Source organism: Liolophura sinensis, chromosome 4 (assembly GCF_032854445.1).
Source record: "Liolophura sinensis isolate JHLJ2023 chromosome 4, CUHK_Ljap_v2, whole genome shotgun sequence".
Classification (NCBI taxonomy): Eukaryota; Metazoa; Mollusca; class Polyplacophora; order Chitonida; family Chitonidae; genus Liolophura; species Liolophura sinensis.
In genome coordinates, this window is record NC_088298.1 from 8057506 (window position 1) to 8080133 (window position 22628).

At 45.9% G+C, this 22628-nt stretch overlaps 1 protein-coding gene, 57 non-coding genes and 1 pseudogene across 59 annotated transcripts in view; 1 reads left to right on the top strand and 58 right to left on the bottom strand.

The window, feature by feature from the left end:
- The window catches only part of LOC135464328 (serine-rich adhesin for platelets-like), a 375213-nt gene that overhangs the window by 186809 nt on the left and 165776 nt on the right, over nt 1-22628 (top strand). The gene's annotated exons all lie outside the window — the stretch shown is intronic.
- Nucleotides 128-246, bottom strand: LOC135465047 (5S ribosomal RNA). Its single transcript, XR_010443758.1, has one exon. It is a non-coding gene; the product is annotated as a 5S ribosomal RNA (ribosomal RNA).
- On the bottom strand, nt 510-628 carry LOC135465123 (5S ribosomal RNA). Its single transcript, XR_010443829.1, has one exon. It is a non-coding gene; the product is annotated as a 5S ribosomal RNA (ribosomal RNA).
- On the bottom strand, nt 903-1021 carry LOC135465014 (5S ribosomal RNA). The gene has a single exon (XR_010443727.1). It is a non-coding gene; the product is annotated as a 5S ribosomal RNA (ribosomal RNA).
- Nucleotides 1295-1413, bottom strand: LOC135465160 (5S ribosomal RNA). Its single transcript, XR_010443863.1, has one exon. It is a non-coding gene; the product is annotated as a 5S ribosomal RNA (ribosomal RNA).
- On the bottom strand, nt 1687-1805 carry LOC135465066 (5S ribosomal RNA). Its single transcript, XR_010443776.1, has one exon. It is a non-coding gene; the product is annotated as a 5S ribosomal RNA (ribosomal RNA).
- On the bottom strand, nt 2076-2194 carry LOC135465094 (5S ribosomal RNA). The gene has a single exon (XR_010443802.1). It is a non-coding gene; the product is annotated as a 5S ribosomal RNA (ribosomal RNA).
- On the bottom strand, nt 2465-2583 carry LOC135465096 (5S ribosomal RNA). The gene has a single exon (XR_010443804.1). It is a non-coding gene; the product is annotated as a 5S ribosomal RNA (ribosomal RNA).
- LOC135465352 (5S ribosomal RNA) lies at nt 2859-2977 on the bottom strand. Its single transcript, XR_010444038.1, has one exon. It is a non-coding gene; the product is annotated as a 5S ribosomal RNA (ribosomal RNA).
- On the bottom strand, nt 3248-3366 carry LOC135465235 (5S ribosomal RNA). Its single transcript, XR_010443933.1, has one exon. It is a non-coding gene; the product is annotated as a 5S ribosomal RNA (ribosomal RNA).
- On the bottom strand, nt 3643-3761 carry LOC135465172 (5S ribosomal RNA). Its single transcript, XR_010443874.1, has one exon. It is a non-coding gene; the product is annotated as a 5S ribosomal RNA (ribosomal RNA).
- On the bottom strand, nt 4033-4150 carry LOC135465178 (5S ribosomal RNA). The gene has a single exon (XR_010443880.1). It is a non-coding gene; the product is annotated as a 5S ribosomal RNA (ribosomal RNA).
- On the bottom strand, nt 4426-4544 carry LOC135465353 (5S ribosomal RNA). The gene has a single exon (XR_010444039.1). It is a non-coding gene; the product is annotated as a 5S ribosomal RNA (ribosomal RNA).
- On the bottom strand, nt 4816-4932 carry LOC135465282 (5S ribosomal RNA). The gene has a single exon (XR_010443977.1). It is a non-coding gene; the product is annotated as a 5S ribosomal RNA (ribosomal RNA).
- LOC135465314 (5S ribosomal RNA) lies at nt 5201-5319 on the bottom strand. Its single transcript, XR_010444006.1, has one exon. It is a non-coding gene; the product is annotated as a 5S ribosomal RNA (ribosomal RNA).
- LOC135465330 (uncharacterized) lies at nt 5594-5721 on the bottom strand (annotated as a pseudogene).
- LOC135464984 (5S ribosomal RNA) lies at nt 5991-6109 on the bottom strand. Its single transcript, XR_010443699.1, has one exon. It is a non-coding gene; the product is annotated as a 5S ribosomal RNA (ribosomal RNA).
- LOC135465028 (5S ribosomal RNA) lies at nt 6385-6503 on the bottom strand. The gene has a single exon (XR_010443740.1). It is a non-coding gene; the product is annotated as a 5S ribosomal RNA (ribosomal RNA).
- Nucleotides 6779-6897, bottom strand: LOC135465200 (5S ribosomal RNA). Its single transcript, XR_010443900.1, has one exon. It is a non-coding gene; the product is annotated as a 5S ribosomal RNA (ribosomal RNA).
- LOC135465192 (5S ribosomal RNA) lies at nt 7169-7287 on the bottom strand. The gene has a single exon (XR_010443893.1). It is a non-coding gene; the product is annotated as a 5S ribosomal RNA (ribosomal RNA).
- On the bottom strand, nt 7561-7679 carry LOC135465030 (5S ribosomal RNA). The gene has a single exon (XR_010443742.1). It is a non-coding gene; the product is annotated as a 5S ribosomal RNA (ribosomal RNA).
- Nucleotides 7954-8072, bottom strand: LOC135464985 (5S ribosomal RNA). Its single transcript, XR_010443700.1, has one exon. It is a non-coding gene; the product is annotated as a 5S ribosomal RNA (ribosomal RNA).
- LOC135465290 (5S ribosomal RNA) lies at nt 8344-8462 on the bottom strand. The gene has a single exon (XR_010443985.1). It is a non-coding gene; the product is annotated as a 5S ribosomal RNA (ribosomal RNA).
- Nucleotides 8738-8856, bottom strand: LOC135465301 (5S ribosomal RNA). Its single transcript, XR_010443995.1, has one exon. It is a non-coding gene; the product is annotated as a 5S ribosomal RNA (ribosomal RNA).
- On the bottom strand, nt 9127-9246 carry LOC135465209 (5S ribosomal RNA). Its single transcript, XR_010443909.1, has one exon. It is a non-coding gene; the product is annotated as a 5S ribosomal RNA (ribosomal RNA).
- Nucleotides 9519-9637, bottom strand: LOC135465308 (5S ribosomal RNA). The gene has a single exon (XR_010444001.1). It is a non-coding gene; the product is annotated as a 5S ribosomal RNA (ribosomal RNA).
- LOC135465070 (5S ribosomal RNA) lies at nt 9913-10031 on the bottom strand. Its single transcript, XR_010443779.1, has one exon. It is a non-coding gene; the product is annotated as a 5S ribosomal RNA (ribosomal RNA).
- On the bottom strand, nt 10306-10424 carry LOC135465141 (5S ribosomal RNA). Its single transcript, XR_010443846.1, has one exon. It is a non-coding gene; the product is annotated as a 5S ribosomal RNA (ribosomal RNA).
- Nucleotides 10696-10814, bottom strand: LOC135465097 (5S ribosomal RNA). The gene has a single exon (XR_010443805.1). It is a non-coding gene; the product is annotated as a 5S ribosomal RNA (ribosomal RNA).
- On the bottom strand, nt 11086-11204 carry LOC135464986 (5S ribosomal RNA). Its single transcript, XR_010443701.1, has one exon. It is a non-coding gene; the product is annotated as a 5S ribosomal RNA (ribosomal RNA).
- On the bottom strand, nt 11476-11595 carry LOC135465248 (5S ribosomal RNA). Its single transcript, XR_010443945.1, has one exon. It is a non-coding gene; the product is annotated as a 5S ribosomal RNA (ribosomal RNA).
- LOC135464987 (5S ribosomal RNA) lies at nt 11871-11989 on the bottom strand. The gene has a single exon (XR_010443702.1). It is a non-coding gene; the product is annotated as a 5S ribosomal RNA (ribosomal RNA).
- LOC135465294 (5S ribosomal RNA) lies at nt 12265-12383 on the bottom strand. The gene has a single exon (XR_010443988.1). It is a non-coding gene; the product is annotated as a 5S ribosomal RNA (ribosomal RNA).
- Nucleotides 12654-12772, bottom strand: LOC135465041 (5S ribosomal RNA). Its single transcript, XR_010443752.1, has one exon. It is a non-coding gene; the product is annotated as a 5S ribosomal RNA (ribosomal RNA).
- Nucleotides 13043-13161, bottom strand: LOC135465040 (5S ribosomal RNA). The gene has a single exon (XR_010443751.1). It is a non-coding gene; the product is annotated as a 5S ribosomal RNA (ribosomal RNA).
- On the bottom strand, nt 13440-13558 carry LOC135464989 (5S ribosomal RNA). The gene has a single exon (XR_010443703.1). It is a non-coding gene; the product is annotated as a 5S ribosomal RNA (ribosomal RNA).
- Nucleotides 13828-13946, bottom strand: LOC135465098 (5S ribosomal RNA). The gene has a single exon (XR_010443806.1). It is a non-coding gene; the product is annotated as a 5S ribosomal RNA (ribosomal RNA).
- On the bottom strand, nt 14223-14341 carry LOC135465029 (5S ribosomal RNA). The gene has a single exon (XR_010443741.1). It is a non-coding gene; the product is annotated as a 5S ribosomal RNA (ribosomal RNA).
- LOC135465099 (5S ribosomal RNA) lies at nt 14619-14737 on the bottom strand. The gene has a single exon (XR_010443807.1). It is a non-coding gene; the product is annotated as a 5S ribosomal RNA (ribosomal RNA).
- On the bottom strand, nt 15011-15129 carry LOC135465190 (5S ribosomal RNA). The gene has a single exon (XR_010443891.1). It is a non-coding gene; the product is annotated as a 5S ribosomal RNA (ribosomal RNA).
- On the bottom strand, nt 15403-15521 carry LOC135465138 (5S ribosomal RNA). The gene has a single exon (XR_010443843.1). It is a non-coding gene; the product is annotated as a 5S ribosomal RNA (ribosomal RNA).
- LOC135465008 (5S ribosomal RNA) lies at nt 15796-15914 on the bottom strand. The gene has a single exon (XR_010443721.1). It is a non-coding gene; the product is annotated as a 5S ribosomal RNA (ribosomal RNA).
- LOC135465289 (5S ribosomal RNA) lies at nt 16188-16307 on the bottom strand. Its single transcript, XR_010443984.1, has one exon. It is a non-coding gene; the product is annotated as a 5S ribosomal RNA (ribosomal RNA).
- LOC135465058 (5S ribosomal RNA) lies at nt 16574-16692 on the bottom strand. The gene has a single exon (XR_010443768.1). It is a non-coding gene; the product is annotated as a 5S ribosomal RNA (ribosomal RNA).
- Nucleotides 16958-17076, bottom strand: LOC135465284 (5S ribosomal RNA). The gene has a single exon (XR_010443979.1). It is a non-coding gene; the product is annotated as a 5S ribosomal RNA (ribosomal RNA).
- On the bottom strand, nt 17356-17474 carry LOC135465150 (5S ribosomal RNA). Its single transcript, XR_010443853.1, has one exon. It is a non-coding gene; the product is annotated as a 5S ribosomal RNA (ribosomal RNA).
- Nucleotides 17748-17866, bottom strand: LOC135465009 (5S ribosomal RNA). Its single transcript, XR_010443722.1, has one exon. It is a non-coding gene; the product is annotated as a 5S ribosomal RNA (ribosomal RNA).
- Nucleotides 18130-18248, bottom strand: LOC135465236 (5S ribosomal RNA). Its single transcript, XR_010443934.1, has one exon. It is a non-coding gene; the product is annotated as a 5S ribosomal RNA (ribosomal RNA).
- Nucleotides 18518-18637, bottom strand: LOC135465269 (5S ribosomal RNA). The gene has a single exon (XR_010443965.1). It is a non-coding gene; the product is annotated as a 5S ribosomal RNA (ribosomal RNA).
- LOC135465124 (5S ribosomal RNA) lies at nt 18907-19025 on the bottom strand. Its single transcript, XR_010443830.1, has one exon. It is a non-coding gene; the product is annotated as a 5S ribosomal RNA (ribosomal RNA).
- Nucleotides 19299-19417, bottom strand: LOC135465112 (5S ribosomal RNA). The gene has a single exon (XR_010443819.1). It is a non-coding gene; the product is annotated as a 5S ribosomal RNA (ribosomal RNA).
- LOC135465169 (5S ribosomal RNA) lies at nt 19684-19802 on the bottom strand. Its single transcript, XR_010443871.1, has one exon. It is a non-coding gene; the product is annotated as a 5S ribosomal RNA (ribosomal RNA).
- LOC135465045 (5S ribosomal RNA) lies at nt 20066-20184 on the bottom strand. The gene has a single exon (XR_010443756.1). It is a non-coding gene; the product is annotated as a 5S ribosomal RNA (ribosomal RNA).
- On the bottom strand, nt 20448-20566 carry LOC135464991 (5S ribosomal RNA). The gene has a single exon (XR_010443705.1). It is a non-coding gene; the product is annotated as a 5S ribosomal RNA (ribosomal RNA).
- On the bottom strand, nt 20832-20950 carry LOC135465201 (5S ribosomal RNA). Its single transcript, XR_010443901.1, has one exon. It is a non-coding gene; the product is annotated as a 5S ribosomal RNA (ribosomal RNA).
- On the bottom strand, nt 21230-21348 carry LOC135465151 (5S ribosomal RNA). Its single transcript, XR_010443854.1, has one exon. It is a non-coding gene; the product is annotated as a 5S ribosomal RNA (ribosomal RNA).
- LOC135465303 (5S ribosomal RNA) lies at nt 21624-21745 on the bottom strand. The gene has a single exon (XR_010443997.1). It is a non-coding gene; the product is annotated as a 5S ribosomal RNA (ribosomal RNA).
- Nucleotides 22007-22126, bottom strand: LOC135465316 (5S ribosomal RNA). The gene has a single exon (XR_010444008.1). It is a non-coding gene; the product is annotated as a 5S ribosomal RNA (ribosomal RNA).
- On the bottom strand, nt 22395-22513 carry LOC135465125 (5S ribosomal RNA). The gene has a single exon (XR_010443831.1). It is a non-coding gene; the product is annotated as a 5S ribosomal RNA (ribosomal RNA).

Consider the following 22628-nt stretch of genomic DNA (forward strand, 5'->3'; position numbering starts at 1 on the left):
GTCTTGGCTTAGATGGACCATACAAGTCACGCTAGGGGCGATAACTCATATCCACATTTCCCCACCCACCATGGGTACATACATCTTTGTATTAATGAAGAAAAAGTGAAAAAAAAAAGAGCTTGGTAGCCTACAGCACCCGGTGTTCCGAGGCGGTCACCCATCCAAGTACTAACCGGGCTCGACGTTGCTTAACTTCGGTGTTCGGACGAGAACCGGTGTTTTCAACGTGATATGGCCGTAGGCACGTGCTGGGGTAAAACTTTGCTATATATTGGTGGTGAAATAAAATGCATGGAATATCAGAACAAGTGCACCAAACAGTGAAGAGGCTGGATGGCCGTTTGAACGAAGACAACAAACTCCCTGCCATCCCACGTCTGTCTTGGCTTAGATGGACCATACAAGTCACGCTAGGGGCGATAACTCATATCCACATTTCCCCACCCACCATGGGTATATACATCTTTGTATTAATGAAGAAAAAGTGAAAAAAAAAAGAGCTTGGTAGCCTACAGCACCCGGTGTTCCCAGGCGGTCACCCATCCAAGTACTAACCGGGCTCGACGTTGCTTAACTTCGGTGTTCGGACAAGAACCGGTGTTTTCAACGTGATATGGCCGTAGGCACGTGCTGGGGTAAAACTTTGCTATATATTGGTGGTGAAATAAAATGCATGGAATATCAGAACAAGTGCACCAAACAGTGAAGAGGCTGGATGGCCGTTTGAACGAAGACAACAAACTCCCTGCCATCCCACGTCTGTCTTGGCTTAGATGGACCATACAAGTCACGCTAGGGGCGATAACTCATATCCACATTTCCCCACCCACCATGGGTATATACATCTTGGTATTAATCAAGAAAAAATGAAAAAAAAAAAAAAAAAAAAAGAGGTTGCTAGCCTACAGCACCCGGTGTTCCCAGGCGGTCACCCATCCAAGTACTAACCGGGCTCGACGTTGCTTAACTTCGGTGTTCGGACGAGAACCGGTGTTTTAAACGTGATATGGCCGTAGGCACGTGCTGGGGTAAAACTTTGCTATATATTGGTGGTAAAATAAAATGCATGGAATATCAGAACAAGTGCACCAAACAGTGAAAAGGCTGGATGGCCGTTTGAACGAAGACAACAAACTCCCTGCCATCCCACGTCTGTCTTGGCTTAGATGGACCATACAAGTCACGCTAGGGGCGATAACTCATATCCAGATTTCCCCACCCACCATGGGAACATACATCTTTGTATTAATGAAGAAAAAGAGAAAAAAAACAAAAAAAAAAAGAGGTTGTTAGCCTACAGCACCCGGTGTTCCCAGGCGGTCACCCATCCAAGTACTAACCGGGCTCGACGTTGTTTAACCTCGGTGTTCGGACGAGAACCGGTGTTTTCAACGTGATATGGCCGTAGGCACGTGCTGGGGTAAAACTTTGCTATATATTGGTGGTGAAATAAAATGCATGGAATATCAGAACAAGTGCACCAAACAGTGAAGAGGCTGGATGGCCGTTTAAACGAAGACAACAAACTCCCTGCCATCCCACGTCTGTCTTGGCTTAGATGGACCATACAAGTCACGCTAGGGGCGATAACTCTTATCCACATTTCCCCACCCACCATGGGTACATACATCTTTGTATTAATGAAGAAAAATAGAAAAAAAAAAAAAATAAAAAGAGGTTGCTAGCCTACAGCACCCGGTGTTCCCAGGCGGTCACCCATCCAAGTACTAACCGGGCTCGACGTTGCTTAACTTCGATGTTCGGACGAGAACCGGTGTTTTCAACGTGATATGGCCGTAGGCAGGTGCTGGGTTAAAACTTTGCTATATATTGGTGGTGAAATAAAATGCATGGAATATCAGAACAAGTGCACCAAACAGTGAAGAGGCTGGATGGCCGTTTGAACGAAGACAACAAACTGCCTGCCATCCCACGTCTGTCTTGGCTTAGATGGACCATTCAAGTCACGCTAGGGGCGATAACTCATATCCACATTTAACCACCCACCATGGGTATATACATCTTGGTATTAATGAAGAAAAAGAGAGAAAAAAAAAAAAGAAGAGGTTGTTAGCCTACAGCACCCGGTGTTCCCAGGCGGTCACCCATCCAAGTACTAACCGGGCTCGACGTTGCTTAACCTCGGTGTTCGGACGAGAACCGGTGTTTTCAACGTGATATGGCCGTAGGCACGTGCTGGGGTAAAACTTTGCTATATATTGGTGGTGAAATAATATGCATGGAATATCAGAACAAGTGCACCAAACAGTGAAGAGGCTGGATGGCCGTTTGAACGAAGACAACAAACTCCCTGCCATCCCACGTCTGTCTTGGCTTAGATGGACCATTCAAGTCACGCTAGGGGCGATAACTCATATCCACATTTCCCCACCCACCATGGGTATATACATCTTGGTATTAATGAAGAAAAATAGAAAAAAAAAAAAAAAAAGAGGTTGTTAGCCTACAGCACCCGGTGTTCCCAGGCGGTCACCCATCCAAGTACTAACCGGGCTCGACGTTGCTTAACCTCGGTGTTCGGACGAGAACCGGTGTTTTCAACGTGATATGGCCGTAGGCACGTGCTGGGGTAAAACTTTGCTATATATTGGTGGTGAAATAAAATGCATGGAATATCAGAACAAGTGCACCAAACAGTGAAGAGGCTGGATGGCCGTTTGAACGAAGACAACAGACTCCCTGCCATCCCACGTCTGTCTTGGCTTAGATGGACCATACAAGTCACGCTTGGGGCGATAACTCATATCCACATTTCCCCACCCACCATGGGTACATACATCTTTGTATTAATGAAGAAAAATAGAAAAAAAAGAAAAAAAAAAAAAGATGTTGCTAGCCTACAGCACCCGGTGTTCCCAGGCGGTCACCCATCCAAGTACTAACCGGGCTCGACGTTGCTTAACTTCGGTGTTCGGACGAGAACCGGTGTTTTCAACGTGATATGGCCGTAGGCACGTGCTGGGGTAAAAGTTTGCTATATATTGGTGGTGAAATAAAATGCATGGAATATCAGAACAAGTGCACCAAACAGTGAAGAGGCTGGATGGCCGTTTGAACGAAGACAACAAACTGCCTGCCATCCCACGTCTGTCTTGGCTTATATGGACCATACAAGTCACGCTAGGGGCGATAACTAATATCCACATTTCCCCACCCACCATGGGTACATACATCTTTGTATTAATGAAGAAAAAGGGAAAAAAAGAAAAACAAAGAGGTTGTCAGCCTACAGCACCCGGTGTTCCCAGGCGGTCACCCATCCAAGTACTAACCGGGCTCGACGTTGCTTAACCTCGGTGTTCGGACGAGAACCGGTGTTTTCAACGTGATATAGCCGTAGGGCACGTGCTGGGGTAAAACTTTGCTATATATTGGTGGTGAAATAAAATGCATGGAATATCAGAACAAGTGCACAAACAGTGAAGAGGCTGGATGACCGTTTGAACGAAGACAACAAACTCCCTGCCATCCCACGTCTGTCTTGGCTTAGATGGACCATACAAGTCACGCTAGGGGCGATAACTCATATCCACATTTCCCACCCACCATGGGTACATACATCTTTGTATTAATAAAGAAAAAGTGAAAAAAAAAAAAAAAAAAAAAAAAGAGGTTGCTAGCCTACAGCAGCCGGTGTTCCCAGGCGGTCACCCATCCAAGTACTAACCGGGCTCGACGTTGCTTAACTTCGGTGTTCGGACGAGAACCGGTGTTTTCAACGTGATATGGCCGTAGGCACGTGCTGGGGTAAAACTTTGCTATATATTGGTGGTGAAATTAAATGCATGGAATATCAGAACAAGTGCACCAAACAGTGAAGAGGCTGGATGGCCGTTTGAACGAAGACAAACAAACTCCCTGCCATCCCACGTCTGTCTTGGCTTAGATGGGCCATACAAGTCACACTAGGGGCGATAAATCATATCCACATTTCCCCACCCACCATGGGTACATACATCTTTGTATTAATGAAGAAAAAGAGAAAAAAAAAAAAAAAAAGAGGATGCTAGCCTACAGCACCCGGTGTTCCCAGGCGGTCACCCATCCAAGTACTAACCGGGCTCGACGTTGCTTAACTTCGGTGTTCGGACGAGAACCGGTGTTTCAACGTGATATGGCCGTAGGCACGTGCTGGGGTAAAACTTGCTATATATTGCTGGTGAAATAAAATGCATGGAATATCAGAACAAGTGCACCAAACAGTGAAGAGGCTGGATGGCCGTTTGAAACGAAGACAACAAACTCCCAGCCATCCCACGTCTGTCGTGGCTTAGATGGACCATACAAGTCACGCTAGGGGCGATAACTCATAATCCACATTTCCCCACCCACCAATGGTACATACATCTTTGTATTAATGAAGAAAAATAGAAAAAAAAAAAAAAAAAAAAAGAGGTTGTTAGCCTACAGCACCCGGTGTTCCCAGGCGGTCACCCATCCAAGTACTAACCGGGCTCGACGTTGCTTAACTTCGGTGTTCGGACGAGAACCGGTGTTTTCAACGTGATATGGCCGTAGGCAAGTGCTGGGGTAAAACTTTGCTATATATTGGTGTGAAATAAAATGCATGGAATATTCAGAACAAGTGCACCAAACAGTGAAGAGGCTGGATGGCCGTTTGAACGAAGACAACAAACTCCCTGCCATCCCACGTCTGTCTTGGCTTAGATGGACCATACAAGTCACGCTAGGGGCGATAACTCATATCCACATTTCCCCACCCACCAATGGTACATACATCTTTGTATTAATGAAGAAAAATAGAAAAAAAAAAAATAAAAAGAGATTGCAAGCCTACAGCACCGTGTTTCCAGGCGGTCACCCATCCAAGTACTAACCGGGCTCGACGTTGCTTAACTTCGGTGTTCGGACGAGAACCGGTGTTTTCAACGTGATATGGCCGTAGGCACGTGCTGGGGTAAAACTTTGCTATATATTGGTGGTGAAATAAAATGCATGGAATATCAGAACAAGTGCACCAAACAGTGAAGAGGCTGGATGGCCATTGAACGAAGACAACAAACTCCCTGCCATCCCACGTCTGTCTTGGCTTAGATGGACCATACAAGTCACACTAGGGGCGATAACTCATATCCACATTTCCCCACCCACCATGGGTATATACATCTTGGTATTAATGAGAAAAGTGAAAAAAAAAAAAAAAAAAGAGGTTGCTAGCCTACAGTACCCGGTGTTCCCAGGCGGTCACCCATCCAAGTACTAACCGGGCTCGACGTTGCTTAACCTTGGTGTTCGGACGAAAACCGGTGTTTTCAACGTGATATTTCCGTAGGCACGTGCTGGGGTAAAACTTTGCTATATATTGGTGGTGAAATAAAATGCATGGAATATCAGAACAAGTGCACCAAACAGTGAAGAGGCTGGATGGCCGTTTGAACGAAGACAACAAACTCCCTGCCATCCCACGTCTGTCTTGGCTTAGATGGACCATACAAGTCACGCTAGGGGCGATAACTCATATCCACATTTCCCCACCCACCATGGGTATATACATCTTGGTATTAATGAAGAAAAAGTGAAAAAAAAAAAAAAAAAAAAAGAGGTTGCTAGCCTACAGTACCCCGGTGTTCCCAGGCGGTCACCCATCCAAGTACTAACCGGGGCTCGACGTTGCTTAACCTTTAACCTTGGTGTTCGGACGAGAACCGGTGTTTTCAACGTGATATGGCCGTAGGCACGTGCTGGGGTAAAACTTTGCTATATATTGGTGGTGAAATAAAATGCATGGAATATCAGAACAAGTGCACCAAACAGTGAAGAGGCTGGATGCCGTTTGAACGAAGACAACAAACTCCCTGCCATCCCACGTCTGTCTTGGCTTAGATGGACCATACAAGTCACGCTAGGGCGATAACTCATATCCACATTTCCCCACCCACCAAGGGTACATACATCTTTGTATTAATGAAGAAAAATAGAAAAAAAAAAAATAAAGAGAGATTGCTAGCCTACAGCACCCGGTGTTCCCAGGCGGTCACCCATCCAAGTACTAACCGGGCTCGACGTTGCTTAACTTCGGTGTTCGGACGAGAACCGGTGTTTTCAACGTGATATGGCCGTAGGCACGTGCTGGGGTAAAACTTTGCTATATATTGGTGGTGAAATAAAATGCATGGAATATCAGAACAAGTGCACCAAACAGTGAAGAGGCTGGATGGCCGTTTGAACGAAGACAACAAACTCCCTGCCATCCCACGTCTGTCTTGGCTTAGATGGACCATACAAGTCACGCTAGGGGCGATAACTCATATCCACATTTCTCCACCCACCATGGGTACATACATCTTTGTATTAATGAAGAAAAATAGAAAAAAAAGAAAAAAAAAAAAAGATGTTGCTAGCCTACAGCACCCGGTGTTCCCAGGCGGTCACCCATCCAAGTACTAACCGGGCTCGACGTTGCTTAACTTCGGTGTTCGGACGAGAACCGGTGTTTTCAACGTAATATGGCCGTAGGCACGTGCTGGGGTAAAACTTTGCTATATATTGGTGGTGAAATAAAATGCATGGAATATCAGAACAAGTGCACCAAACAGTGAAGAGGCTGGATGGCCGTTTGAACGAAGACAACAAACTGCCTGCCATCCCACGTCTGTCTTGGCTTAGATGGACCATACAAGTCACGCTAGGTTCGATAACTCATATCCACATTTCCCCACCCACCATGGGTATATACATCTTTGTATTAATGAAGAAAAAGTGAAAAAAAAAAAAAAAAAAAAAAAAAGTTGCTAGCCTACAGCACCCGGTGTTCCCAGGCGGTCACCCATCCAAGTACTAACCGGGCTCGATGTTGCTTAACTTCGGTGTTCGGACGAGAACCGGTGTTTTTAACGTGATATGGCCGTAGGCACGTGCTGGGGTAAAACTTTGCTATATATTGGTGGTGAAATAAAATGCATGGATTATCAGAACAAGTGCACCAAACAGTGAAGAGGCTGGATGGCCGTTTGAACGAAGACAACAAACTCCCTGCCATCCCACGTCTGTCTTGGCTTAGATGGACCATACAAGTCACGCTAGGGGCGATAAATCATATCCACATTTCCCCACCCACCATGGGTACATACATCTTTGTATTAATGAAGAAAAAGAGAAAAAAAAAAAGACAAAAGAGGTTGCTAGCCTACAGCACCCGGTGTTCCCAGGCGGTCACCCATCCAAGTACTAACCGGGCTCGACGTTGCTTAACTTCGGTGTTCGGACGAGAACCGGTGTTTTCAACGCGATATTTCCGTAGGCACGTGCTGGGGTAAAACTTTGCTATATATTGCTGGTGAAATAAAATGCATGGAATATCAGAACAAGTGCACCAAACAGTGAAGAGGCTGGATGGCCGTTTGAACGAAGACAACAAACTCCCTGCCATCCCACGTCTGTCTTGGCTTAGATGGACCATACAAGTCACGCTAGGGGCGATAACTCATATCCACATTTACCCACCCACCATGGGTACATACATCTTTGTATTAATGAAGAAAAATAGAAAAAAAAAAAAAAAAAAAAGAGGTTGCTAGCCTACAGCACCCGGTGTTCCCAGCCGGTCACCCATCCAAGTACTAACCGGGCTCGACGTTGCTTAACTTCGGTGTTCGGACGAGAACCGGTGTTTTCAACGTGATATGGCCGTAGGCACGTGCTGGGGTAAAACTTTGCTATATATTGGTGGTGAAATAAAATGCATGGAATATCAGAACAAGTGCACCAAACAGTGAAGAGGCTGGATGGCCGTTTGAACAACGACAACAAACTCCCTGCCATCCCACGTCTGTCTTGGCTTAGATGGACCATACAAGTCACGCTAGGGGCGATAAATCATATCCACATTTCCCCACCCACCATGGGTACATGCATCTTTGTATTAATGAAGAAAAATAGAAAAAAAAAAAAAAAAAAAAAGAGGTTGTTAGCCTACAGCACCCGGTGTTCCCAGGCGGTCACCCATCCAAGTACTAACCGGGCTCGACGTTGCTTAACTTCGGTGTTCGGACGAGAACCGGTGTTTTCAACGTGATATGGCCGTAGGCACGTGCTGGGGTAAAACTTTTCTATATATTGGTGGTGAAATAAAATGCATGGAATATCAGAATAAGTGCACCAAACAGTGAAGAGGCTGGATGGCCGTTTGAACGACGACAACAAACTCCCTGCCATCCCACGTCTGTCTTGGCTTAGATGGACCATACAAGTCACTCTAGGGGCGATAACTCATATCCACATTTCCCCACCCACCATGGGTACATACATCTTTGTATTAATGAAGAAAAAGAGAGAGAAAAAAAAAAAAAAAAGGTTGTTAGCCTATAGCACCCGGTGTTCCCAGGTAGTCACCCATCCAAGTACTAACCGGGCTCGACGTTGCTTAACCTCAGTGTTCGGACGAGAACCGGTGTTTTCAACGTGATATGGCCGTAGGCAGGTGCTGGGTTAAAACTTTGCTATATATTGGTGGTGAAATAAAATGCATGGAATATCAGAACAAGTGCACCAAACAGTGAAGAGGCTGGATGGCCGTTTGAACGAAGACAACAAACTCCCTGCCATCCCACGTCTGTCTTGGCTTAGATGGACCATACAAGTCACGCTAGGGGCGATAACTCATATCCACATTTCCCCACCCACCATGGGTATATACATCTTGGTATTAATCAAGAAAAAGTGAAAAAAAAAAAAAAAAAAAAAAGAGGTTGTTAGCCTACAGCACCCGGTGTTCCCAGGCGGTCACCCATCCAAGTACTAACCGGGCTCGACGTTGCTTAACCTTGGTGTTCGGACGAGAACCGGTGTTTTCAACGTGATATTTCCGTAGGCACGTGCTGGGGTAAAACTTTGCTATATATTGGTGGTGAAATAAAATGCATGGAATATCAGAACAAGTGCACCAAACAGTGAAGAGGCTGGATGGCCGTTTGAACGAAGACAACAAACTGCCTGCCATCCCACGTCTGTCTTGGCTTAGATGGACCATTCAAGTCACGCTAGGGGCGATAACTCATATCCACATTTAAACACCCACCATGGGTATATACATCTTGGTATTAATGAAGAAAAAGACAAAAAAAAAAAAAAAAAGAGGTTGTTAGCCTACAGCACCCGGTGTTCCCAGGCGGTCACCCATCCAAGTACTAACCGGGCTCGACGTTGCTTAACCTCGGTGTTCGGACGAGAACCGGTGTTTTTCAACGTGATATGGCCGTAGGCACGTGCTGGGGTAAAACTTTGCTATATATTGGTGGTGAAATAAAATGCATGGAATATCAGAACAAGTGCACCAAACAGTGAAGAGGCTGGATGGCCGTTTGAACGAAGACAACAAACTCCCTGCCATCCCACGTCTGTCTTGGCTTAGATGGACCATTCAAGTCACGCTAGGGGGCGATAACTCATATCCACATTTAACCACCCACCATGGGTATATACATCTTGGTATTAATGAAGAAAAAGAGAAAAAAAAAAAAAAAAAAGAGGTTGTTAACCTACAGCACCCGGTGTCCCCAGGCGGTCACCCATCCAAGTACTAACCGGGCTCGATGTTGCTTAACCTCGGTGTTCGGACGAGAACCGGTGTTTTCAACGTGATATGGCCGTAGGCACGTGCTGGGGTAAAACTTTGCTATATATTGGTGGTGAAATAAAATGCATGGAATATCAGAACAAGTGCACCAAACAGTGAAGAGGCTGGATGGCCGTTTGAACGAAGACAACAAACTCCCTGCCATCCCACGTCTGTCTTGGCTTAGATGGACCATACAAGTCACGCTAGGGGCGATAACTCATATCCACATTTCCCCACCCACCATGGGTACATACATCTTTGTATTAATGAAGAAAAATAGAAAAAAAAAAAAAAAAAAAAAAGATGTTGCTAGCCTACAGCACCCGGTGTTCCCAGGCGGTCACCCATCCAAGTACTAACCGGGCTCGACTTTGCTTAACTTCGGTGTTCGGACGAGAACCGGTGTTTTCAACGTGATATGGCCGTAGGCACGTGCTGGGGTAAAACTTTGCTATATATTGGTGGTGAAATAAAATGCATGGAATATCAGAACAAGTGCACCAAACAGTGAGAAGGCTGGATGGCCGTTTGAACGAAGACAACAAACTCCCTGCCATCCCACGTCTGTCTTGGCTTAGATGGACCATACAAGTCACGCTAGGTTCGATAACTCATATCTACATTTCCCCACCCACCATGGGTATATACATCTTTGTACTAATGAAGAAAAAGTGAAAAAAAAAAAAAAAAAAAAAAAGGTTGCTAGCCTACAGCACCCGGTGTTCCCAGGCGGTCACCCATCCAAGTACTAACCGGGCTCGAAGTTGCTTAACTTCGGTGTTCGGACGAGAACCGGTGTTTTCAACGTGATATGGCCGTAGGCACGTGCTGGGGTAAAACTTTGCTATATATTGGTGGTGAAATAAAATGCATGGAATATCAGAACAAGTGCACCAAACAGTGAAGAGGCTGGATGGCCGTTTGAACGAAGACAACAAACTCCCTGCCATCCCACATCTGTCTTGGCTTAGATGGACCATACAAGTCACGCTAGGGGCGATAACTCATATCCACATTTCCCCACCCACCATGGGTACATACATCTTTGTATTAATGAAGAAAAAGGGAAAAAAAGAAAAAAAAAAGAGGTTGTTAGCCTACAGCACCCGGTGTTCCCAGGCGGTCACCCATCCAAGTACTAACCGGGCTCGACGTTGCTTAACCTCGGTGTTCGGACGAGAACCGGTGTTTTCAACGTGATATGGCCGTAGGCACGTGCTGGGGTAAAACTTTGCTATATATTGGTGGTGAAAAAAAATGCATGGATTATCAGAACAAGTGCACCAAACAGTGAAGAGGCTGGATGGCCGTTTGAACGAAGACAACAAACTCCCTGCCATCCCACGTCTGTCTTGGCTTAGATGGACCATACAAGTCACGCTAGGGGCGATAAATCATATCCACATTTCCCCACCCACCATGGGTACATCATCTTTGTATTATTGAAGAAAAAGAGAAAAAAAAAAAAAAAAAAAGAGGTTGTTAGCCTACAGCACCCGGTGTTCCCAGGCGGTCACCCATCCAAGTACTAACCGGGCTCGACGTTGCTTAACTTCGGTGTTCGGACGAGAACCGGTGTTTTCAACGTGATATGGCCGTAGGCACGTGCTGGGGTAAAACTTTTCTATATATTGGTGGTGAAATAAAATGCATGGAATATCAGAACAAGTGCACCAAACAGTGAAGAGGCTGGATGGCCGTTTGAGCGACGACAACAAACTCCCTGCCATCCCACGTCTGTCTTGGCTTAGATGGACCATTCAAGTCACGCTAGGGGCGATAACTCATATCCACATTTCCCCACCCACCATGGGTATATACATCTTGGTATTAATGAAGAAAAGGAGAAAAAAAACAAAAAAAAAGAGGTTGTTAGCCTACAGCACCCGGTGTTCCCAGGCGGTCACCCATCCAAGTACTAACCGGGCTCGACGTTGCTTAACCTCGGGTGTTCGGACGAGAACCGGTGTTTTCAACGTGATATGGCCGTAGGCACGTGCTGGGGTAAAACTTTGCTATATATTGGTGGTGAAATAAAATGCATGGAATATCAGAACAAGTGCACCAAACAGTGAAGGGGCTGGATGGCCGTTTGAACGAAGACAACAAACTCCCTGCCATCCCACGTCTGTCTTGGCTTAGATGGACCATACAAGTCACGCTAGGGGCGATAACTCATATCCACATTTCCCCACCCACCATGGGTACATACATCTTTGTATTAATGAAGAAAAATAGAAAAAAAAGAAAAAAAAAAAAAGATGTTGCTAGCCTACAGCACCCGGTGTTCCCAGGCGGTCACCCATCCAAGTACTAACCGGGCTCGACGTTGCTTAACTTCGGTGTTCGGACGAGAACCGGTGTTTTCAACGTGATATGGCCGTAGGCACGTGCTGGGGTAAAACTTTGCTATATATTGGTGGTGAAATAAAATGCATGGAATATCAGAACAAGTGCACCAAACAGTGAAGAGGCTGGATGGCCGTTTGAACGAAGACAACAAACTCCCTGCCATCCCACGTCTGTCTTGGCTTAGATGGACCATACAAGTCACGCTAGGTTCGATAACTCATATCCACATTTCCCCACCCACCATGGGTATATACATCTTGGTATTAATGAAGAAAAAGTGAAAAAAAAAAAAAAAAAAAAAAGAGGTTGCTAGCCTACAGCACCCGGTGTTCCCAGGCGGTCACCCATCCAAGTACTAACCGGGCTCGAAGTTGCTCAACCTCGGTGTTCGGACGAGAACCGGTGTTTTCAACGTGATATGGCCGTAGGCACGTGCTGGGGTAAAACTTTGCTATATATTGGTGGTGAAATAAAATGCATGGAATATCAGAATAAGTGCACCAAACAGTGAAGAGGCTGGATGGCCGTTTGAACGAAGACAACAAACTCCCTGCCATCCCACGTCTGTCTTGGCTTAGATGGACCATACAAGTCACGCTAGGGGCGATAACTAATATCCACATTTCCCCACCCACCATGGGTACATACATCTTTGTATTAATGAAGAAAAAGGGAAAAAAAGAAAAAAAAAAAGGTGGTTAGCCTACAGCACCCGGTGTTCCCAGGAGGTCACCCATCCAAGTACTAACCGGGCTCGACGTTGCTTAACCTCGGTGTTCGGACGAGAACCGGTGTTTTCAACGTGATATGGCCGTAGGCACGTGCTGGGGAAAAAGTTTGCTATATATTGGTGGTGAAATAAAATGCATGGAATATCAGAACAAGTGCACCAAACAGTGAAGAGGCTGGATGGCCGTTTGAACGAAGACAACAAACTCCCTGCCATCCCACGTCTGTCTTGGCTTAGATGGACCATACAAGTCACACTAGGGGCGATAACTAATATCCACATTTCCCCACCCACCATGGGTACATACATCTTTGTATTAATGAAGAAAAGGGGAAAAAAAGAAAAAAAAAGAGGTTGTTAGCCTACAGCACCCGGTGTTCCCAGGCGGTCACCCATCCAAGTACTAACCAGGCTCGACGTTGCTTAACCTCGGTGTTCGGACGAGAACCGGTGTTTTCAACGTGATATGGCCGTAGGCACGTGCTGGGGTAAAACTTTGCTATATATTGGTGGTGAAATAAAATGCATGGAATATCAGAACAAGTGCACCAAACAGTGAAGAGGCTGGATGACCGTTTGAACGAAGACAACAAACTCCCTGCCATCCCACGTCTGTCTTGGCTTAGATGGACCATACAAGTCACGCTAGGGGCGATAACTCATATCCACATTTCCCCACCCACCATGGGTACATACATCTTTGTATTAATAAAGAAAAAGTGAAAAAAAAAAAAAAAAAAAAAAAAAGAGGTTGCTAGCCTACAGCACCCGGTGTTCCCAGGCGGTCACCCATCCAAGTACTAACCGGGCTCGACGTTGCTTAACTTCGGTGTTCGGACGAGAACCGGTGTTTTCAACGTGATATGGCCGTAGGCACGTGCTGGGGTAAAACTTTGCTATATATTGGTGGTGAAGTAAAATGCATGGAATATCAGAACAAGTGCACCAAACAGTGAAGAGGCTGGATGGCCGTTTGAACGAAGACAACAAACTGCCTGCCATCCCACGTCTGTCTTGGCTTAGATGGACCATTCAAGTCACGCTAGGGGCGATAACTCATATCCACATTTAACCACCCACCATGGGTATATACATCTTGGTATTAATGAAGAAAAAGAGAGAAAAAAAAAAAAAAGAGGTTGTTAGCCTACAGCACCCGGTGTTCCCAGGCGGTCACCCATCCAAGTACTAACCGGGCTCGACGTTGCTTAACCTCGGTGTTCGGACGAGAACCGGTGTTTTCAACGTGATATGGCCGTAGGCACGTGCTGGGGTAAAACTTTGCTATATATTGGTGGTGAAATAAAATGCATGGAATATCAGAACAAGTGCACCAAACAGTGAAGAGGCTGGATGGCCGTTTGAACGAAGACAACAAACTCCCTGCCATCCCACGTCTGTCTTGGCTTAGATGGACCATACAAGTCACGCTAGGGGCGATAACTCATATCCACATTTTCCCCACCCACCATGGGTACATACATCTTTGTATTAATGAAGAAAAATAGAAAAAAAAGAAAAAAAAAAAAAGATGTTGCTAGCCTACAGCACCCGGTGTTCCCAGGCGGTCACCCATCCAAGTACTAACCGGGCTCGACGTTGCTTAACTTCGGTGTTCGGACGAGAACCGGTGTTTTCAACGTAATATGGCCGTAGGCACGTGCTGGGGTAAAACTTTGCTATATATTGGTGGTGAAATAAAATGCATGGAATATCAGAACAAGTGCACTAAACAGTGAAGAGGCTGGATGGCCGTTTGAACGAAGACAACAAACTCCCTGCCATCCCACGTCTGTCTTGGCTTAGATGGACCATACAAGTCACGCTAGGTTCGATAACTCATATCCACATTTCCCCACCCACCATGGGTATATACATCTTTGTATTAATGAAGAAAAAGTGAAAAAAAAAAAAAAAAAAAAAAAAAAGGTTGCTAGCCTACAGCACCCGGTGTTCCCAGGCGGTCACCCATCCAAGTACTAACCGGGCTCGACGTTGCTTAACCTCGGTGTTCGGACGAGAACCGGTGTTTTCAACGTGATATGGCCGTAGGCACGTGCTGGGGTAAAACTTTGCTATATATTGGTGGTGAAATAAAATGCATGGATTATCAGAACAAGTGCACCAAACAGTGAAGAGGCTGGATGGCCGTTTGAACGAAGACAACAAACTCCCTGCCATCCCACGTCTGTCTTGGCTTAGATGGACCATACAAGTCACGCTAGGGGCGATAAATCATATCCACATTTCCCCACCCACCATGGGTACATACATCTTTGTATTAATGAAGAAAAATAGAAAAAAAAAAAAAAACAAAAGAGGTTGCTAGCCTACAGCACCCGGTGTTCCCAGGCGGTCACCCATCCAAGTACTAACCGGGCTCGACGTTGCTTAACTTCGGTGTTCGGACGAGAACCGGTGTTTTCAACGTGATATTTCCGTAGGCACGTGCTGGGGTAAAACTTTGCTATATATTGCTGGTGAAATAAAATGCATGGAATATCAGAACAAGTGCACCAAACAGTGAAGAGGCTGGATGGCCGTTTGAACGAAGACAACAAACTCCCTGCCATCCCACGTCTGTCTTGGCTTAGATGGACCATACAAGTCACGCTAGGGGCGATAACTCATATCCACATTTACCCACCCACCATGGGTACATACATCTTTGTATTAATGAAGAAAAATAGAAAAAAAAAAAAAAAAAAAAGAGGTTGTTAGCCTACAGCACCCGGTGTTCCCAGGCGGTCACCCATCCAAGTACTAACCGGGCTCGACGTTGCTTAACTTCAGTGTTCGGACGAGAACCGGTGTTTTCAACGTGATATGGCCGTAAGCACGTGCTGGGGTAAAACTTTGCTATATATTGGTGGTGAAATAAAATGCATGGAATATCAGAACAAGTGCACCAAACAGTGAAGAGGCTGGATGGCCGTTTGAACAACGACAACAAACTCCCTGCCATCCCACGTCTGTCTTGGCTTAGATGGACCATACAAGTCACGCTAGGGGCGATAAATCATATCCACATTTCCCCACCCACCATGGGTACATACATCTTTGTATTAATGAAGAAAAAGAGAAAAAAAAAAAAAAAAAAAAAGAGGTTGCTAGCCTACAGCACCCGGTGTTCCCAGGCGGTCACCCATCCAAGTACTAACCGGGCTCGACGTTGTTTAACTTCGGTGTTCGGACGAGAACCGGTGTTTTCAACGTGATATGGCCGTAGGCACGTGCTGGGGTAAATCTTTGCTATATATTGGTGGTGAAATAAAATGCATGGAATATCAGAACAAGTGCACCAAACAGTGAAGAGGCTGGATGGCCGTTTGAACGAAGACAACAAACTCCCTGCCATCCCACGTCTGTCTTGGCTTAGATGGACCATACAAGTCACGCTAGGGGCGATAACTCATATCCACATTTCCCCACCCACCATGGGTATATACATCTTGGTATTAATCAAGAAAAAATGAAAAAAAAAAAAAAAAAAAAGAGGTTGCTAGCCTACAGCACACAGGGTTTCCCAGGCGGTCACCCATCCAAGTACTAACCGGGCTCGACGTTGCTTAACTTCGGTGTTCGGACGAGAACCGGTGTTTTCAACGTGATATGGCCGAAGGAAGGTGCTGGGGTAAAACTTTGCTATATATTGGTGGTGAAATAAAATGCATGGAATATCAGAACAAGTGCACCAAACAGTGAAGAGGCTGGATGGCCGTTTGAACGAAGACAACAAACTCCCTGCCATCCCACGTCTGTCTTGGCTTAGATGGACCATACAAGTCACGCTAGGGGCGATAACTCATATCCACATTTCCCCACCCACCATGGGTACATACATCTTTGTATTAATGAAGAAAAAGAGAAAAAAAAAAAAAGAGGTTGTTAGCCTACAGCACCCGGTGTTCCCAGGCGGTCACCCATCCAAGTACTAACCGGGCACGACGTTGCTTAACTTCGGTGTTCGGACGAGAACCGGTGTTTTCAACGTGATATGGCCGTAGGCACGTGCTGGGGTAAAACTTTGCTATATATTGGTGGTGAAATAAAATGCATGGAATATCAGAACAAGTGCACCAAACAGTGAAGAGGCTGGATGGCCGTTTGAACGAAGACAACAAACTCCCTGCCATCCCACGTCTGTCTTGGCTTAGATGGACCATACAAGTCACGCTAGGGGCGATAACTCATATCCACATTTCCCCACCCACCATGGGTATATACATCTTTGTATTAATAAAGAAAAAGAGAAAAAAAAAAAAGAGGTTGTTAGCCTACAGCACCCGGTGTTTCCAGGGGGTCACCCATCCAAGTACTAACCGGGCTCGACGTTGCTGAACTTCGGTGTTCGGGCGAGAACCGGTGTTTTCAACGTGATATGGCCGTAGGCACGTGCTGGGGTAAAACTTTGCTATATATTGGTGGTGAAATAAAATGCATGGAATATCAGAACAAGTGCACCAAACAGTGAAGAGGCTGGATGGCCGTTTGAACGAAGACAACAAACTCCCTGCCATCCCACGTCTGTCTTGGCTTAGATGGACCATACAGGTAACACTAGGGGCGATAACTCATATCCACATTTCCCCACCCACCATGGGTATATACATCTTGGTATTAATGAAGAAAAAGTGAAAAAAAAAAAAAGAAAAAAAAAAAAGAGGTTGTTAGCCTACAGCACCCGGTGTTCCCAGGCGGTCACCCATTCAAGTACTAACCGGGCACGACGTTGCTTAACTTCGGTGTTCGGACGAGAACCGGTGTTTTCAACGTGATATGGCCGTAGGCACGTGCTGGGGTAAAACTTTGCTATATATTGGTGGTGAAATAAAATGCATGGAATATCAGAACAAGTGCACCAAACAGTGAAGAGGCTGGATGGCCGTTTGAACGAAGACAACAAACTCCCTGCCATCCCACGTCTGTCTTGGCTTAGATGGACCATACAAGTCACGCTAGGGGCGATAACTCATATCCACATTTCCCCACCCACCATGGGTATATACATCTTGGTATTAATCAAGAAAAAATGAAAAAAAAAAAAAAAAAAAAGAGGTTGCTAGCCTACAGCACCCGGTGTTCCCAGGCGGTCACCCATCCAAGTACTAACCAGGCTCGACGTTGCTTAACTTCGGTGTTCGGACGAGAACCGGTGTTTTCAACGTGATATGGCCGTAGGAAGGTGCTGGGGTAAAACTTTGCTATATATTGGTGGTGAAATAAAATGCATGGAATATCAGAACAAGTGCACCAAACAGTGAAGAGGCTGGATGGCCGTTTGAACGAAGACAACAAACTCCCTGCCATCCCACGTCTGTCTTGGCTTAGATGGACCATACAAGTCACGCTAGGGGCGATAATTCATATCCACATTGCCCCACCCACCATGGGTACATACATCTTTGTATTAATGAAGAAAAAGTGAAAAAAAAAAGAGGTTGTTAGCCTACAGCACCCGGTGTTCCCAGGCGGTCACCCATCCAAGTACTAACCGGGCTGGACGTTGCTTAACTTCGGTGTTCGGACGAGAACCGGTGTTTTCAACGTGATATGGCCGTCGGCACGTGCTGGGGTAAAACTTTGCTATATATTGGTGGTGAAATAAAATGCATGGAATATCAGAACAAGTGCACCAAACAGTGAAGAGGCTGGATGGCCGTTTGAACGAAGACAACAAACTCCCTGCCATCCCACGTCTGTCTTGGCTTAGATGGACCATACAAGTCACGCTAGGGGCGATAACTCATATCCACATTTCCCCACCCACCATGGGTACATACATCTTTGTATTAATGAAGAAAAAGACAGAAAAAAAAAAAAAAGAGGTTGTTAGCCTACAGCACCCGGTGTTCCCAGGCGGTCACCCATCCAAGTACTAACCGGGCTCGACGTTGCTTAACTTCGGTGTTCGGACAAGAACCGGTGTTTTAAAACGTGATATGGCCGTAGGCACGTGCTGGGGTAAAACTTTGCTATATATTGGTGGTGAAATAAAATGCATGGAATATCAGAACAAGTGCACCAAACAGTGAAGAGGCTGGATGGCCGTTTGAACGAAGACAACAAACTCCCTGCCATCCCACGTCTGTCTTGGCTTAGATGGACCATACAAGTCACGCTAGGGGCGATAACTCATATCCACATTTCCCCACCCACCATGGGTACATACATCTTTGTATTAATGAAGAAAAAGACAGAAAAAAAAAAAAAAGAGGTTGTTAGCCTACAGCACCCGGTGTTCCCAGGCGGTCACCCATCCAAGTACTAACCGGGCTCGACGTTGCTTAACTTCGGTGTTCGGACAAGAACCGGTGTTTTCAACGTGATATGGCCGTAGGCACGTGCTGGGGTAAAACTTTGCTATATATTGGTGGTGAAATAAAATGCATGGAATATCAGAACAAGTGCACCAAACAGTGAAGAGGCTGGATGGCCGTTTGAACGAAGACAACAAACTCCCTGCCATCCCACGTCTGTCTTGGCTTAGATGGACCATACAAGTCACGCTAGGGGCGATAACTCATATCCACATTTCCCCACCCACCATGGGTATATACATCTTGGTATTAATCAAGAAAAAATGAAAAAAAAAAAAAAAAAAAAGAGGTTGCTAGCCTACAGCACCCGGTGTTCCCAGACGGTCACCCATCCAAGTACTAACCGGGCTCGACGTTGCTTAACTTCGGTGTTCGGACGAGAACCGGTGTTTTCAACGTGATATGGCCGTAGGAAGGTGCTGGGGTAAAACTTTGCTATATATTGGTGGTGAAATAAAATGCATGGAATATCAGAACAAGTGCACCAAACAGTGAAGAGGCTGGATGGCCGTTTGAACGAAGACAACAAACTCCCTGCCATCCCACGTCTGTCTTGGCTTAGATGGACCATACAAGTCACGCTAGGGGCGATAACTCATATCCACATTTCCCCACCCACCATGGGTACATACATCTTTGTATTAATGAAGAAAAAGAGAAAAAAAAAAAAAGAGGTTGTTAGCCTACAACACCCGGTGTTCCCAGGCGGTCACCCATCCAAGTACTAACCGGGCACGACGTTGCTTAACTTCGGTGTTCGGACGAGAACCGGTGTTTTCAACGTGATATGGCCGTAGGCACGTGCTGGGGTAAAACTTTGCTATATATTGGTGGTGAAATAAAATGCATGGAATATCAGAACAAGTGCACCAAACAGTGAAGAGGCTGGATGGCCGTTTGAACGAAGACAACAAACTCCCTGCCATCCCACGTCTGTCTTGGCTTAGATGGACCATACAAGTCACGCTAGGGGCGATAACTCATATCCACATTTCCCCACCCACCATGGGTACATACATCTTTGTATTAATGAAGAAAAAGTGAAAAAAAAAAGAGCTTGGTAGTCTACAGCACCCGGTGTTCCCAGGCGGTCACCCATCCAAGTACTAACCGGGCTCGACGTTGCTTAACTTCGGTGTTCGGACGAGAACCGGTGTTTTCAACGTGATATGGCCGTAGGCACGTGCTGGGGTAAAACTTTGCTATATATTGGTGGTGAAATAAAATGCATGGAATATCAGAACAAGTGCACCAAACAGTGAAGAGGCTGGATGGCCGTTTGAACGAAGACAACAAACTCCCTGCCATCCCACGTCTGTCTTGGCTTAGATGGACCATACAAGTCACGCTAGGGGCGATAACTCATATCCACATTTCCCCACCCACCATGGGTACATACATCTTTGTATTAATGAAGAAAAAGTGAAAAAAAAAAGAGCTTGGTAGCCTACAGCACCCGGTGTTCCCAGGCGGTCACCCATCCAAGTACTAACCGGGCTCGACGTTGCTTAACTTCGGTGTTCGGACGAGAACCGGTGTTTTCAACGTGATATGGCCGTAGGCTCGTGCTGGGGTAAAACTTTGCTATATATTGGTGGTGAAATAAAATGCATGGAATATCAGAACAAGTGCACCAAACAGTGAAGAGGCTGGATGGCCGTTTGAACGAAGACAACAAACTCCCTGCCATCCCACGTCTGTCTTGGCTTAGATGGACCATACAAGTCACGCTAGGGGCGATAACTCATATCCACATTTCCCCACCCACCATGGGTATATACATCTTTGTATTAATAAAGAAAAAGAGAAAAAAAAAAAAGAGGTTGTTAGCCTACAGCACCCGGTGTTTCCAGGGGGTCACCCATCCAAGTACTAACCGGGCTCGACGTTGCTTAACTTCGGTGTTCGGGCGAGAACCGGTGTTTTCAACGTGATATGGCCGTAGGCACGTGCTGGGGTAAAACTTTGCTATATATTGGTGGTGAAATAAAATGCATGGAATATCAGAACAAGTGCACCAAACAGTGAAGAGGCTGGATGGCCGTTTGAACGAAGACAACAAACTCCCTGCCATCCCACGTCTGTCTTGGCTTAGATGGACCATACAGGTAACACTAGGGGCGATAACTCATATCCACATTTCCCCACCCACCATGGGTATATACATCTTGGTATTAATGAAGAAAAAGTGAAAAAAAAAAAAAGAAAAAAAAAAAAGAGGTTGTTAGCCTACAGCACCCGGTGTTCCCAGGCGGTCACCCATTCAAGTACTAACCGGGCACGACGTTGCTTAACTTCGGTGTTCGGACGAGAACCGGTGTTTTCAACGTGATATGGCCGTAGGCACGTGCTGGGGTAAAACTTTGCTATATATTGGTGGTGAAATAAAATGCATGGAATATCAGAACAAGTGCACCAAACAGTGAAGAGGCTGGATGGCCGTTTGAACGAAGACAACAAACTCCCTGCCATCCCACGTCTGTCTTGGCTTAGATGGACCATACAAGTCACGCTAGGGGCGATAACTCATATCCACATTTCCCCACCCACCATGGGATATACATCTTGGTATTATGAAGAAAAAGTGAAAAAACAAAAAAAAAAAAAAAAAGAGGTTGCTAGCCTACAGCAACCCCGGTGTTCCCAGGCGGTCACCCATCCAAGTACTGACCGGAGCTCGACGTTGTTTAACTTCGGTGTTCGGACGAGAACCGGTGTTTTCAACGTGATATGGCCGTAGGCACGTGCTGGGGTAAATCTTTGCTATATATTGGTGGTGAAATAAAATGCATGGAATATCAGAACAAGTGCACCAAACAGTGAAGAGGCTGGATGGCCGTTTGAACGAAGACAACAAACTCCCTGCCATCCCACGTCTGTCTTTGGCTTAGATGGACCATACAAGTCACGCTAGGGCGATAATTCATATCCACATTTCCCCACCCACCATGGGTACATACATCTTGTATAATGAAGAAAAAGTGAAAAAAAAAAGAGGTTTTTAGCCTACAGCACCCGGTGTTCCCAGGCGGTCACCCATCCAAGGTACTAACCGGGCTGGACGTTGCTTAACTTCGGTGTTCGGACGAGAACCGGTGTTTTCAACGTGATATGGCCGTCGGCACGTGCTGGGGTAAAACTTTGCTATATATTGGTGGTGAAATAAAATGCATGGAATATCAGAACAAGTGCACCAAACAGTGAAGAGGCTGGATGGCCGTTTGAACGAAGACAACAAACTCCTGCCATCCCACGTCTGTCTTGGCTTAGATGGACCATACAAGTCACGCTAGGGGCGATAACTCATATCCACATTTCCCCACCCACCATGGGTACATACATCTTTGTATTAATGAAGAAAAAGACAGAAAAAAAAAAAAAAGAGGTTGTTAGCCTACAGCACCCGGTGTTCCCAGGCGGTCACCCATCCAAGTACTAACCGGGCTCGACGTTGCTTAACTTCGGTGTTCGGACAAGAACCGGTGTTTTCAACGTGATATGGCCGTAGGCACGTGCTGGGGTAAAACTTTGCTATATATTGGTGGTGAAAAAAAATGCATGGAATATCAGAACAAGTGCACCAAACAGTGAAGAGGCTGGATGGCCGTTTGAACGAAGACAACAA